Here is a 14,145-nt window from a genome sequence, read left to right as displayed (position 1 = left end):
TTTTTTGCCAGCCAAAACTGGCTTTGAGAATAAAGAGTTAAAAATTCTGGTTTAGTTCATTGGGTCGTTTCCCCATTGCTGTCAAGAGGGCTGATACACCGCAGAGGTAATGGGGCTTCCACGTGACAGGTTACCCTGCCTCAGTCCCCCAGCAAGGATCATCCCCCCCTACTCTGAGCCATTGGGGCTCTTTCAATTAAAAATTGTCAATTTCAAATTGTTATCTCAATATACCATTTCAAGAATAAGTGTAACAGCTTCTGTGAATTCCCAGCTTCCATATTTTTTTTTTTTTTTAAAGGGTGTATCTAGCTCAGGGATTCTCAGTGTGGTGCCCCTGGGTGCCATTGTGCCCGTCAACACCTTTCCTGGTGCCCATCAAGCATTTTTAGAAAGTGATTGAGGCCATGTGCCTAGCAGGGCTCCTGATTGCCCACTGGAGATTCAATTGACTGTGCTGCTTTTTAAAAAGTTGCTTTGGCAGCAGTTGTCACTACAGCATAAGTGTCTTCACCGTGTAACTGAAGGTAAGCTGTGTGTATGCAAGAAAATACTTTTAAACAACACGTTCATTTTAACAGGCATTGTGTTAAACAGAGCTTCTGCCTGAAATGTTGAAGAGTTACTATTAAGAGCTATGCATGACCTCGCTCCCTGACATTTTGTGGTTGGCTCCGCCTCTTGTGGCAGCATTTTGTGGATGTACCCACCACCCTGAGTCTGAATTCCACTGTTCCTGGTTTATTCATGGAAATAGAAACGGAGATGCACACCACGTTTTCCAACTCTGCTTCTGTTTAGCATAGAAATATCATCCTTTCTAAAAAGCAGCAAAGAGGAAACCTTGATAGCCATCATTCAATGAACATGTGCCTCCTTGTGGAGGTAACATAGAATGGACTGCTGTAAAAAAAACCATGTTTTTAGTACACCACTTAAGGCATGTGTTTCTGAATAATCAGCACAGAAACCCTTAACTCGTTTACCTCTTCTTTTTTGAATAAAGCCAATGAACCTGGTAAAAACATCAGCAGTTGGGCAATAGCTTAGTAAAGACCATGAAGCAGAAGGGAGAGGTTGTAAAGTAGGTCACAGTATTAAATTTATATGAACTTAATCTATATTAGAAACTACCTGACCCTGCTGAAACCAGTACGGTTCAATTCATGAGAGAATCTTCTGCTTACATAACCCTACTCTTAACAATCAATATCAAGTTGGATAAACTGGAGACAAACCCCGGAAGGGTGCTTTTATTGGTATTTACCTTAATAAGACTGATATGTCTTATTGAAAAAGTACTGAGTTGAGATTGAGTCTTGTTCTGCCAAGGCAGAGGTTCTTTAAGATTTGGAGGCAATGAAAATACTAGTAGGGGGAGAAAAGGCAATGCTTTACTTATAAAGTAACACAATATTCAGCTTATAATCCACAATACAAAGTAATAACACCTTACATGAGTCTCTCTCCCCTCCTTGGCTGCAGGAGGCTACGAGTGCAGCATCCAGAGATCCCAGGGTCAACAGTCCGGTCACACAGCATCCAGACTGATCTGTGTAGAAGCCCATCGTTCATCTCCTTTCTTGGGTTTTTCACTTAGGCCAGGTACTTTGGGTTGATTTAGGGCACCTGGCCCACAGCCCTGCCTTCCTGATCATGCACACCAGCTGCTGCATGAGTCAGCATAGACTGCCTAATCAACTAGTGAGTACATCTGGCAACACAACACTCCCCTTAAAGTAACACTACAGAAACCAGCATTCATTACAGAAAACTATATTTTTATATAGGAAATATGGAGGGATATGTGACATGTCAACCTAAAACTCCTCATACAATATTCTTCCGCATATTACAGTCTACATACTTTTAAATGTTTTTATGACCTGAGGTTAAATGTTTTATGACAGCATATATCAAAAGCATTAGTGACCTGGAAAGATAGTGGAGGCAACATAAACTAGCCTGAGTTCCCAGGGCCGTGAGCCTCCTTGGTACAGGAATCTCACGGCGCTGAAGTGTAAATATTGCATGTTATTAGCCGTGTTCAGATCTCTTAGCTGACAGCTTTGATAAATAATGGGGTTAGATGTTGTGCTTCTGTAAGAGGAAGACCCTCTCATTTTGTACTTGAATGTGCTTTAATGGGCCTATTATAATTAGATATGGGTCAACCCCTTTACTGTAATCTTGAAATTCAGGGTTACCTAAATGAAATTGATGGGCATTAGATTCACAATAGACAAAAGACAAGGCAGAGAAGGAGGAGGAGTTGGGTTTTTATACCCCAATTTTCTCTACCTTTAAGGAGTCTCAAAGCAGCTTACAATCGCCTTCCCTTCCTCTCCCCACAACAGACACCTCGTGAGGTGGGTGGGGCTGACAGAGTTCTGAGAGAACTGTGACTAGCCCAAGGTCACCCAGCAAGCTTCATGACGAGTGGGGAAACTAAACTGGTTCACCAGATTAGAGTCCGCTGCTTTTAACCACCACACCACAAGATATGGTAATGGTTAGTAGTCTGGATGACTAAACAAGGAGTAGACACATTCATAGCCATCACGGCTAAAGGGAACTTCTGTGTGGCATGCCACTGAATACTAGTTTTGCTGGGAGTAACAGCAGGAGGTCTGTTACTTTCATGCCCTGTTTGTGGGCCTCCTGGGCATCTGGAATGTCACTGAAGGGAACAGGATACTAGACCAGATGTACCTTTGGGCCAATCTGTGGGGGCTATGTTCCCGTGTGTTTTGATTCTTAATCTCCTTCATTCAAATCAAACTTGGCTGCCATCACAGTATTTTCCCAAGAGATCTAATTTGAATTATAATAACTTGCCACATTCTCATCCTTGTAATGGCACTTGGGAATGGTAGAGTATTGGAAAGAAGAACTAGCACATTACATGACACTTCTGTGATTGCTGGATTGCTAGTGGAGCCAGGCTAATGTTTGGTAAACCACAGTGTGGTGGTGGAAAGCTCCATCAAGTCACAGCCGACTTATCATGACCCTGTAGGTCAGAGGTTCCCAAACTTTTTGAGCTTGCAGGCACCTTGGAATTCTGACACAGGGTGATGGGCACAACCACAAAATGACTGCCAACCACAAAATTTCAGGGAGTCGTCAAAATTTCAAGCAGAAGCCTTTTTAAAATGAACATACCATTAAAAAATATTTTCAGCTTACCTGCAGTGACACAGTGAAGATTCTTGTGTTGTGATGGGTGGCAGCTGCTGCTGAAGCAATTTTTTTTAAAAATCTGCATAGCCAATCAGACGTTCTGCTGGGCAAAACTCCCACCTGGCCTTGCCCACTTTCTGAAAACACTTGGGCGCCAGGAAAGGAGTTGGTGGAAGCCATGGTACCTTAGGGCACCCACTTTGGGGACCTCTGCCACAGGGTTTGCAAGGCAAAAGACAAACAGGGGGGTTGCCATTGTCTGCTTCTGTGTAGCAACCCTGGTGGTCTCCCATCCAAGTACTAACCAGGGTCAATCCTGGCTAGCTTCTGAAATCTGACAAGAGCAGGCTAGCCTGGCCCATTCAGTTCTAGTCAGTTTCATCTGTTAGGAAGGAAGGGACAGGTTCTCACCAAGATAAAGTGAGGAATAATCAAGTTGTGAGCACCAACAGCAGCTAGTGGCCTCGGTTTCATAGAATCCCTGTCACTTCCGGGGTAAACCTGGAAGTGACATTAATTGCCCCCCTTCGGCTGGCAGAGCGGTGGGCAGCCCCTCTAATTGGCGAGCAATTACCTGCCATTACTGATATCTGGTTACCCTATGATATGGTCTCCTCCTCCAGTAGAAATACCAACTTGGCAACCACCAAAATTCAGTAAGCGTATAAAAATTCTTGAAGAACAGATGATGAGGCGAGATGGGGTCAAAGGAGGATGAAGAAACCACGAGGCCTTTCCGCTTGCTAGGCTCACCAACTTTTGGCAAGAAGTGTATTTTCAGGTCAGGGGAAGAAAGCTGAGTCAAGCAACTGTAACAAATTCCATGTCCGTGTCAAACGCTTCAGGTCACGTTATGTGCCAATGTCAAGTCAGAATCTGATATTTATTATTTGGCAAAAAGACAATGGTTCTTTTTGCCTGCTGTATGAATAACTGCCTGCTGTATGAAATTGCCACTGATTTCCTTAAAACATGTTTTTTTTTTCTGAAGGACATAATCTAGCAATTGACTTTGATCTAACAATGTGTGCATGTTCCAAAACTCTTGGCAAGAACATTCCCTGTAAGGGCAGCAGCAGCTGTGTGTGTACAGGGTAGATGTATGCCAGAGTTTCACCCTGACAACAATAAATGGAAAGATGTTGTTCTTCAGGTTCACACAAGAACACACAATATGTATTGGAGTAAATGTGTGTGTGTTTATTTCCTTTATATCCCATCTTTCTTCTAACACAAAACTCAAAGCAGTGCAAATGTGATTTCTACAAGGTCAGTGATGACACCTAGACCACCTTAGCTTTAGGACGTTTGCTGTCTTACATGCCCTCTTAACATACCCTTCATGCTGTGATTTACAAGGACATAAGAGATGCCGTGCTAGAACAGACCGTTTGATTAAAGTACTAAATAATCACTCAGGGCCATCCTAACAGCATTACAGGCTCCTGGGCAAAGCAGGGCACTGGGGCCCCTATCTACACAACCACTCACAGGAATATTTAAACATTCCGCTTCCATAATGAACAAGCCCTTTCTTGCATTATACCTTCAGTATTTATTCGTAATCCAAACCCGTTAATATTGTTTGTTGTCTTTAGTAAAACGCTAAATATGCATTTCCCAATAACAAATATTTATAGTTTAGTATAGTATTTATTTATTCTCGTGGGGCCCCCAGGCAACTACCCAGTGTGCCCGTGTGTTAAGTAGAAGAATAAGAATGTCGGTATGAGAGAGAAAAGTTTGATTTTTTTAGTTGTAAGAATAATTAAAAAATAATTTTGTATATGTAGCTAGAGAACAGGTTGTAATTTCTTAATTAGATTTATATTCGATACAAACAAACGAGTGTCTTTTTGACTGTGTTTGTATTATTTTTTTCTGTGTTTGTATTATTTTTTTCTTAAGTTGGTAACAGCTCTTCGAATGCAAAACGTTTAGTACATTCTAGGAGTCTGCCTCTGAGAAGAGGAAGAGAAATGGGTTCATATTTTAAATAAATAAAATAAGCAGTGGGTTGGACACCATGGATCTGTTCTGCTAACAGTGGTGCTTTCCTCTGCCACACGAAGCCTTCTCCCAATGCAAGAGATTCTTTCTTCAGTCAAAGAACCTCTTGCAACAGAAAAAGGCTCCTTACTCAGAAGGAAAGTACCACTTTTAATGGAATGGATCCATAGGATGCAGCATGGGGATACACATAACCTCTGATTCTGCTTCATTCTTACCTTTGATTTCACTGTCTTCTGCAGAGTTACATCTTTCTAAATCCATTGAAGGGCGCACCCCTGCTTAGGACTGCCTTACACTGTGAAGATCTGGGAGGGAGGGAGAGAGATTCTATATTTTGAAACCGCCCCTCCCTCTCTTGTTCAATTGTTTTGTATTATTGTACTTTGTTTTGTTTTTGTTTTTTTATTGGTTCCTATTTGAGGAGAAAAACGGGAAATAAATGAAATGAAATCCACACAATCAAGAAAAAGATGCCATTTTTTGTTTCAGTTCATACAAGCTTCTCATTTTGTGAAATCCACAAAGTAGAAAGTGTACTCAGAGTCAGAAGCTCACCATTTCTGAAATTTTTAAGGGGGAAAAAACTACTTGTGCTGGTATTTCAAAGATATGTTATTTACTGAAATCTAGATTTATTGCTGCTCCTTCATTACATTATAGGGGTGCTGATTTTCTGAGCTTTCCTCCTAAAAAGAAAATATGTTCTGTATGATAATGCTCTATGAGTTTATGTACTAGGAAAGATCCTATGTACTAGGAAAGATCCTAGCGCTATTTTGGTGCCCAAGGGGAGGGGCATGTCACTTAGGATTTTTCAAAATTCCTTTTCATGGCAGCCTTCTGTGACTTAGCACAAGCTGCTTTTAAAATCTGCCTCAATTTCAAAAGTGGTTTGCCCTAAAAGAAGAGCACACGATTCATGCTTAAGAAATCCAAGCTGAAAGCATGCTGGAGCATGCAAAACTATTGCACATGTAACTGTTTCTAAACCCAGCTACTAAAATATTTCTTGTTTACTACTATGCTTTTATTATCCATTTTTATTTTGTTCCTACTTTGCCAACTGGCAAAAGCAATTTTATACTTCAGCTGCGCTTGTAAGGGCACTTTCCTGGGAGTAAGCCCCACTGAATAACATGGGACTTATGTATGAGTAGACCTGCCTAGAACTGCTCCCTTAGATACCTCTAAGTAGCAGCCATTCACAGTTTAACCTCTAACTATGGTTGCCAACAGCCTGGAGGAAAAAAATGCCCCTTTAACAGAGGTCTTAATGTGTAGAAATAGGTAGTTGCAGCCTTTCATGGCACAGAGGTAAATAACATCACCTGTTAAATAACATCCCATTAAGCTTATGTTAAAAGGGTACGGCTTTTTCTTCCTCCAGGTTGTTAGAGGCAACCCTGCCTCTAACACTGGCCATATTGAAGGTTATTGTTTGAATAAAATCAAGGCATTAATCTCTACATTATTCTCTTTTCTTTGAAATGTAATCCACCAAACCAGTGAGCGAGTGTTGTGTGGTGGTTAAGAGCATCGGACAAGTATCTGGAAGGCCCAGGGTCAAATCCCCACTCGTGACATGGAAGCTTGCTGGGTGACCTTGGGCCAGTCACACTCCCTCAGAACTAACTGACCTCGCAGGGATGTTGTGAGGGTGAAGCGGAGGAGAGGAGAATGACGTAAGCCACTTTGGGGATCAAAGTGGGGGTCCAAAGGAATTAAATAATTAACCTGAATAAATAAGGTGAGGTGGGGCTAGAATGTTGGACGAGGACAAGAGTTGCCGCCTGGCCAGAATTTGATTAATTTGGGTAGTTTTTCTTACCTGAGGCAGGTTGCCAAGGGAAGCTTTTGAATGTGCATGGGGAAGCCTGGGTGGCTGGCCGGCCCGGCCTACCTATCCCTTTCTTACCAACAGTTGCTGCTGCCAGGGAAACCAAAATGGATGCTGACTTCTGAGAAGAGGCCTGAAGGCCCTATTGGGTACGTATCGCCTGCTGCCCTGCTTTCGAAGAGGCTAGAGGAAAGTGAAGCCGAGGAGGTAAGGGTTTTTGGAGTACGACAGGAAACCTTGTATCGTATACACAAGTAGTTTTCTGCTCCCCCAACAGTGCCCACTTCAGTTGCCAAGGACAGCTGCCAACGGAAAAAGTCAGTCGGTCCGAGAGTGCCACACCCACCTGGGTGCTAGATGTAGAATCCCCTTCCCCACACAGTGTCCATTGTGCATATGTAGGGTTGCCAGGTCCCTCTTGGCAACCAGCGGGAGGTTTTTGGGGAGGGGAGGGACTTCAATGCCATAGAGTCCAATGGCCAAAGCGTCCATTTTCCCCAGGTGAATTGATCTCTATCGGCTGGAGAGCAGTTGTAATCGCAGGAGATCTTCTGCCGCAACCTGGAGGTCAACCAAAGAAAAACTCAATTTCACTGTTAATTAATAATGGTAGGAACAAAACAGTGCAGGCAATAATATCAAAAACATATATTCATGAAACAGTGCAAAACATACACAAACGGCAAGTGCTAATACAAAAGTAACTATCAAGGAAATACAAAATATATACAAAGCTATTCACAATGTGACAGCGATGTTAGATAAAGCACAATGGCTATCTCCAACGAAATAGGAAAGTCCAATGTGAGTAATTGCAAAAGTCAAGGTCTACTGGAACACCTCTTGCTGCTCCAAAAAGGTGACAGAGGGAACGCTATCCCGGATATTTGTAGCGCTTTCACCAGCGTTCCCTCTGTCACCTTTTTGGAGCAGCAAGAGGTGTTCCAGTAGACCTTGACTTTTGCAATTACTCGCATTGGACTTTCCTATTTCGTTGGAGATAGCTTTATCTAACATTGCTGTCACATTGTGAATAGCTTTGTATATATTTTGTATTTCCTTGATAGTTATTTTTGTATTAGCACTTGTCGTTTGTGTATGTTTTGCACTGTTTCATGAAAATATGTTTTTGATATTATTGCCTGCACTGTTTAGTTCCTACCACCGCAACCTGGAGGTCGGCAACCCTATGCATAGGATGTCACTCTTCTTTCACTGAGGTCAGGTCACTCTATTTTTTTTTTATGTTTCCGAGAAGTCGTCTCATTTATCAACACAAGCAGATCTAATATACAGTGTCGCATTGCCTTTCTTCACACTCGTACTTATTGCGAGCTTAAAATAGAACAGCTGTTACTATGTTACAGAAGGGTTTGGATTTCTTGGAACTGTATAATATTACAGCAATTAACCCACTCAAATGATTGTTTTGCAGTTGATTTAAAAAAAAAATTTTTTTTTTAATCAGCACTGGTAGTGCCAGGCTTTTCCCGTGCATGACTACTGTGTCACTTTTGTTTAATTTTATTGCAGAAACTTTGTCTGTAAGCACCTTTGGTGGCATGACTCATTCTTGTTTTTACCCACAGACTAGTAAAACTAGGCTTTGTGGAGGTGTCTTCTAGACAACAACTGAAAACATTTTGGCAGTTACAGAACACAAGTCGCGAATACTGAACAGTGCTTGTGGGTCTCTGTGAACCTATGTGGTCAGTAGGGGTGAGAAGCTGCATGGAATGAAAAACCCTTCAGATCTCGACTGTGGAAGTTAGAAGCAGCAGTTCACCTTATATCCAAAATTATAGCCATCTCACTTACAGCTGCAAATGTGAGATGATGGGAGGAAACGGGGGGGGGGGCTAAGTCACAGTCTGGTTGGTTACATTTGGTAAACTCCTAGTCACTCTTTGCTTTCACAAACACAAACTCATTCATTGACCCTGGCCTCCTTGTTTTGACTGCTGCATAGCAAAAGAAAAAACCCCAAGGAGACAGGGTTTAATTCTCCAACACTCATTAACTTCTGAAGTTTCTGCTCGCAAGAAGCTAGTCTGGACTGTTTTCCTGTTCATCGTCTTGGGCTGTATTTCACGTTGCTTCATTCTGAACCTTTGATTCCAGCAAGCTTTATAACTCTGAAGGAAGTCTAAACGTTCCTGTTTTCTCCCAACAGTGCTTTAGTATCGCCTGCTAAGTGTATGTATTATATAGTTACTAGAGTTACTTTAGTTGGTGTGCAGATAAATATATATGTGTGTGTGTGTGTGAATGTATAATTGTATTGTTACCTAGTATAACTGTGACATTATATGATACACTGCAATTGTCGTACTTATGCTTTGTATTTTGTTAGACTTATAGTGTGGGCATAAGGGTATCTTGATTTTTCAACTGCTGAGCTGCCAGGCAGCTCGTGGTATTGTCTCTAGGGTTGCCAGGTCCCTCTTCACCACCAGCAGGAGGTTTTGGGGTGGAGCTTGAGGAGGGCGGGGTTTGGGGAGGGACTTCAATGTCATAGAGTCCAATTGCCAAAGTGGCCATTTTCTCTAGGGGATCTGATTTATATCGGCTGGAGATCAGTTGTAATAGCAGGGGATCTCCAACTAGTACCTGGAGGTTGGTAACCCTAATTAACCCTAATTAAGAACCCTAATTAAGAAAAGCCCTGCTGGATCAGACCAAGGCCCATCAAGTCCAGCAGTCTGTTCACACAGTAGCCAACCAGGTGCCTCTAGGAAGCCCCCAAACAAGATGACTGCAGCAGCACCATCCTGCCTGTGTTCCACAGCACCTAAAATAATAGGCATGCTCCTCTGATCCTGGAGAGCTTTGATCCTGGAGAGAAATGAATAGGAGAGTCTCCTATTCATTTGTTGGTGTGCCTTTTATTATTCCTTTTATCAAATTGATTCTTCAGCAGACAACATGGTGTGCGTAGTCTTATTAGCAAGTCTGTAGAATAAATGGCACCCTTACTGTATCTGAATCCTTCACCTGGGAAGCACCTGGGTTCTACATACAGTATATTGAAGCATGGGAAGTGCTGGTATCTTCCAGGGAATGTGCCTGTGCCTTGTGTGGGGGAGAGTTTCTGTGCACTTGGTAATAAGTAGCATATGCATGGCATTCCTGCTGTTAACTGCATATTGATTGGTCGTTTCATGCATGAATAAAAGGAGTCATTATCAAGGAACATTTTGATTGGGGGTGGAGTTTCCAGTGATTCTGTGGGAGTGTCGGTTATTGTTGTTAAGCTCCCTTTGGTTTCTACAGCTATAGTTGTTGGTTCTATGAACAGAATATTAGATTGCAGCGCCGTTACTTTGCAATTAGCCCCCAGTACAGTGAGACCATAGGATAAGGTCTGCCTGTTTGCCAACTATTTATTTGTTACGTTTTCTTTGTGCTTTTTCCTTGAGGAACTCAGATTAGACTTTTCACCCTGCACAGTCTGAGAGGAGTTGACTTGCCAAGGCCATACATCTCGTACCACTGCTAAACACTCCTAAACTACTCTGGCTTTGCTCTGGTGTTGCTGTGTATGCACAGAAACATATACAATCAAATATATGAGAAAGGGTTGGCAAAGAAGCATGTGGCCTTTACTACATGATTTGTTCTGAGCTTGTCAGCAATGTGTGTGGTGTGCATATCTCAGGACATTTCATAGCTCTACCTGACGCCCTGAAAAGCCACAGTCAGTAGTAGACAATACTGTCATTGTCTACAGTAAATACTGTACTCTGCCATACTGTACATTATCTATGCTGTCTTCAGTGTACATTGTCAATACTGTCATTCTGAGGGACTGAGTAGACAACACTGACCTTGATACACCAAGGGTCTCTGGCTCATTTTAAGGCAGTATGTTCATGTGGCAAGGGAAGGTTTTTTAAATAGCTTCCAAGCTTCCATGTTGGGGGTTTACTACTAAGCATTGTAGTGCCTCATTTTTTCTAGGGGAAAAAATGTTTGTTCAGAAACTTCTAAGTATTCCTTTTTTTAATGGAACAAACTTTTATAGCTCAGTAAAAAAAACTGGAAATATGACTTGCTGCATTGACTTTCTGGGATAAGAATATAATAGCAGCCCTGCTGGATCAGCTCTGTGGTCCATGTAGTTCAGCATCCTGTATCATACAGAGGCCAGTCAATTGCCCTAGAGGGCCAACAAACGGACACAGAAGCCAAGGCCTCCTCTGATGTTTCTTCCAAGTACTCATATTCAGAAGTTTAATTCCTCTGGATATGAAGGTTCCCTTTAATCTCCAGGGCTGGTAGCCATTGATAGACCTATCCTCCATGAGTCTCATCCCCTTTTAAAACCAACTGTACTCTTGGGAATCGCTACTTCCTGGAGTGAATTCTACTATTTAATTACTCATTGAGCAAAGAAGTACTTCCTTTTGTTTGTCCTGAATCCCTTGGCCATCAACTTCATTGGGTGCCCCCACGTCCTGGTATTTTGGGAGAGAGAGAAAAGCTCTTTATCCACTATCTGTACCCCATGAATAATGTTATAAACTTCATTAGTTATCTTTTTTTTCTAAACTGAAAAAAACAGCTCCTCCAGACTTTCTTCAAAAATAAGGTGTTCCAACCCCATCATTATTTTGATTGCCCTCTTCTGCATTTTCTCCCAGCTCTGCAACATCTCTTTTGAGATATTGTAACCAGAACTGTACACAGGATTCCGAATGAAGCTGCACCATAGATCTATACAGGGTAGGGTTGCCAGGATCCAGGTGGTGCCTGGAGATCTTCTGCTATTACAACTGATCTCCAGACAATAGAGATCAGTTCCCCTGGAGAAAATGGTGCTTTGGAGGGTGGACTCAATGACATCGTACCCTGCTGAGGTCCCTCCCCTCTCCAGACCTAGCCCTTCCCAGCCTCGACCTCCAAAATCTCTAGGTATTTCCCAACCCAGAGCTGGCAACCCTAATATAGGAGCTTTATTACGCTGGTTATTTCATTTCCTAATTGTCCCCAGCATGAAGTTTGCCTTTTCACTGCTGCTGCACAATGAGCTGACATTTTCATTGAGCTATTGGCTCCAACCTAGGGTTGCCAGCTCCTAGGGCTGCAAAGTTGGGAAATACCTGGAAATTTTTGGGTTAAGCCTGAGTCGTGTGGGGTTTGGGAGGGGAGAGACTTCAATGCCATAGAGTCCAATGGCCAAAGTGGCCAATTTCTCCAGGTGAACTGATCTCTATTGGCTGGAGATCAGTTGTAATACAGCTAGTAGCTGGAGGTTGGCAACCCCACTCCAACCTCAATATTGCTTTCTCTCATTGTTTTAGCTAGTTCAGACGCCAGCAACATATATTTAAAGTCAGGGTCTTTTGTTCCAGTGTGCATCATTTTACAATTAGCTACACAGAACTTCATTTGCCACATTGTTGTTCACTCACCCATTTTAGAGCTTCCCATTGATGTTATGGTTTTTTTTCATGTAACTCCTTTGCAATCTGGCTGTTACACTTCCTAATACTGTCAAGAGCCAGTGGGGTGTAGTGGAGAGAGTCAGACCCAGGTTAAAATCCCCACTCTGCTATGGAGATTTCCCAAAATTACAGTTGATCTCCAGACTACTAAAATCATTTCCCTGGGAGAAAATGCCTGTTTTGAAGGGCAGACTCTACAGTATGACACCCCTCTGAGGTTCCTCCCCTTCCCAAACCCCACCCTCCCCATCTCCCACCCCTAAATCTCCAGGAATTTCTCCACCCAGAGTTGGCAATCGTAGTTGTCCCTCCCTCCAGCTTGGCTGATTTGGATCTATATAAGTGACTCATGAAATAATTTGTTTCTTTCTGTCTGAGCCCTATAGTCACATGGCAACCACGTCATTCTATTCATTGCTCTGAAAACGGGTTCCTTTCTGTTCATATTCTCTAAAACCTCCCATTGTGAGCACTTCAATCAGAAACTGCATCACACTAATCAAAGGAGGTTCCAAAACACATTTGAGAAGTGTGGAAATCGACACACAAACAGCTAGAGAATTTCTTTGTTTGCAGCAAATTGAGTTTATTTCTAGGAACTGCTAAAAACCAAGGGACTGGCTTTAGCCTTGGCAGTTGTTATTCATTAGTAAACTTGAGCTGTTCAGATGAAAAACAGTTCCCTCCTCTTGCTGAATTTAGTTTTTCTGCTATGGGGAGTCAAATAGCAGCACAGAGAGAGAAGGGGCCATTCATAGTCATATCACTTACCACTCCTCGTCTCGCAGCTGCTTGATTACTTAGACCCCGAGATCACTCTTCTGTTCCTGAAGTTATTGCTGCCTTGTGCTAAATGAAGCAAGACATCAGTTATACACGGGTAAGCCTTAACATTCTCTTTTCAATTTCTCCCCCTCAGTTGCAGATTAATGATCATATTCTCCTGTGGATATTCTTAAGTAGTATGAATTGGAGATGGGCCATTCGAAGGGCAGACTGTGTGTTGTTTTGAAATATGTTTAAATAAATAGAAACTGAACATTATGAGCTGGAACAGCTGACGATCTCCACACACACACACACACACACACACACACAATTTTCAGAGAAATGCTCTTTCTTTTACATGGGACGGGAAGGATTGTTCTTTTCTACTGAACTTCGGGGGAGGAATTTGTTTTGCTCAGCAATATGTCTGGTGTGTGTATGGGGGGGTTGTGATGCGGAGGCTTGTTTTGTCCGTTTGGCTTGCCCCTGGTTTGGCAAGCGCTCACATAATAAACATTCCATCTACAGCTTGCATTTGGTCATGCTCAATAGCTGTGTTTTGAAGTTTCATACAGGCATGACTGAATTCTCACTGCTGTAGCTGGCACCGTTTGCTCACTAGCTGGTGAAAAAATATATCTTGTAGCACCTTTAAAAACTAACACATTTATTGTGGCATAAGCTTAGCCTCTGAGGTTTGTGAACCAGCCTAAACTTGTGCCACAATACATCTGATAGTTTTTAAGGTGCCACAAGACTCTTGGTTACTTTGGCTGCTGCAAACTAACACAAGTGCCCTGGAATTGGTTTAATTTACTTAACTTTTCACAGACATTCACCAGTCAACTTTTATGGGCCTTTCTGTCCACCCCAGGCTAAATTATTCTGGAGTAGCTA

This window comes from Euleptes europaea, chromosome 8 (genome assembly GCF_029931775.1).
Source record: "Euleptes europaea isolate rEulEur1 chromosome 8, rEulEur1.hap1, whole genome shotgun sequence".
Lineage (NCBI taxonomy): Eukaryota > Metazoa > Chordata > Lepidosauria > Squamata > Sphaerodactylidae > Euleptes > Euleptes europaea.
The sequence above is the reverse complement of the archived record's forward strand: the minus strand, read 5'-3'. Positions refer to the sequence as shown.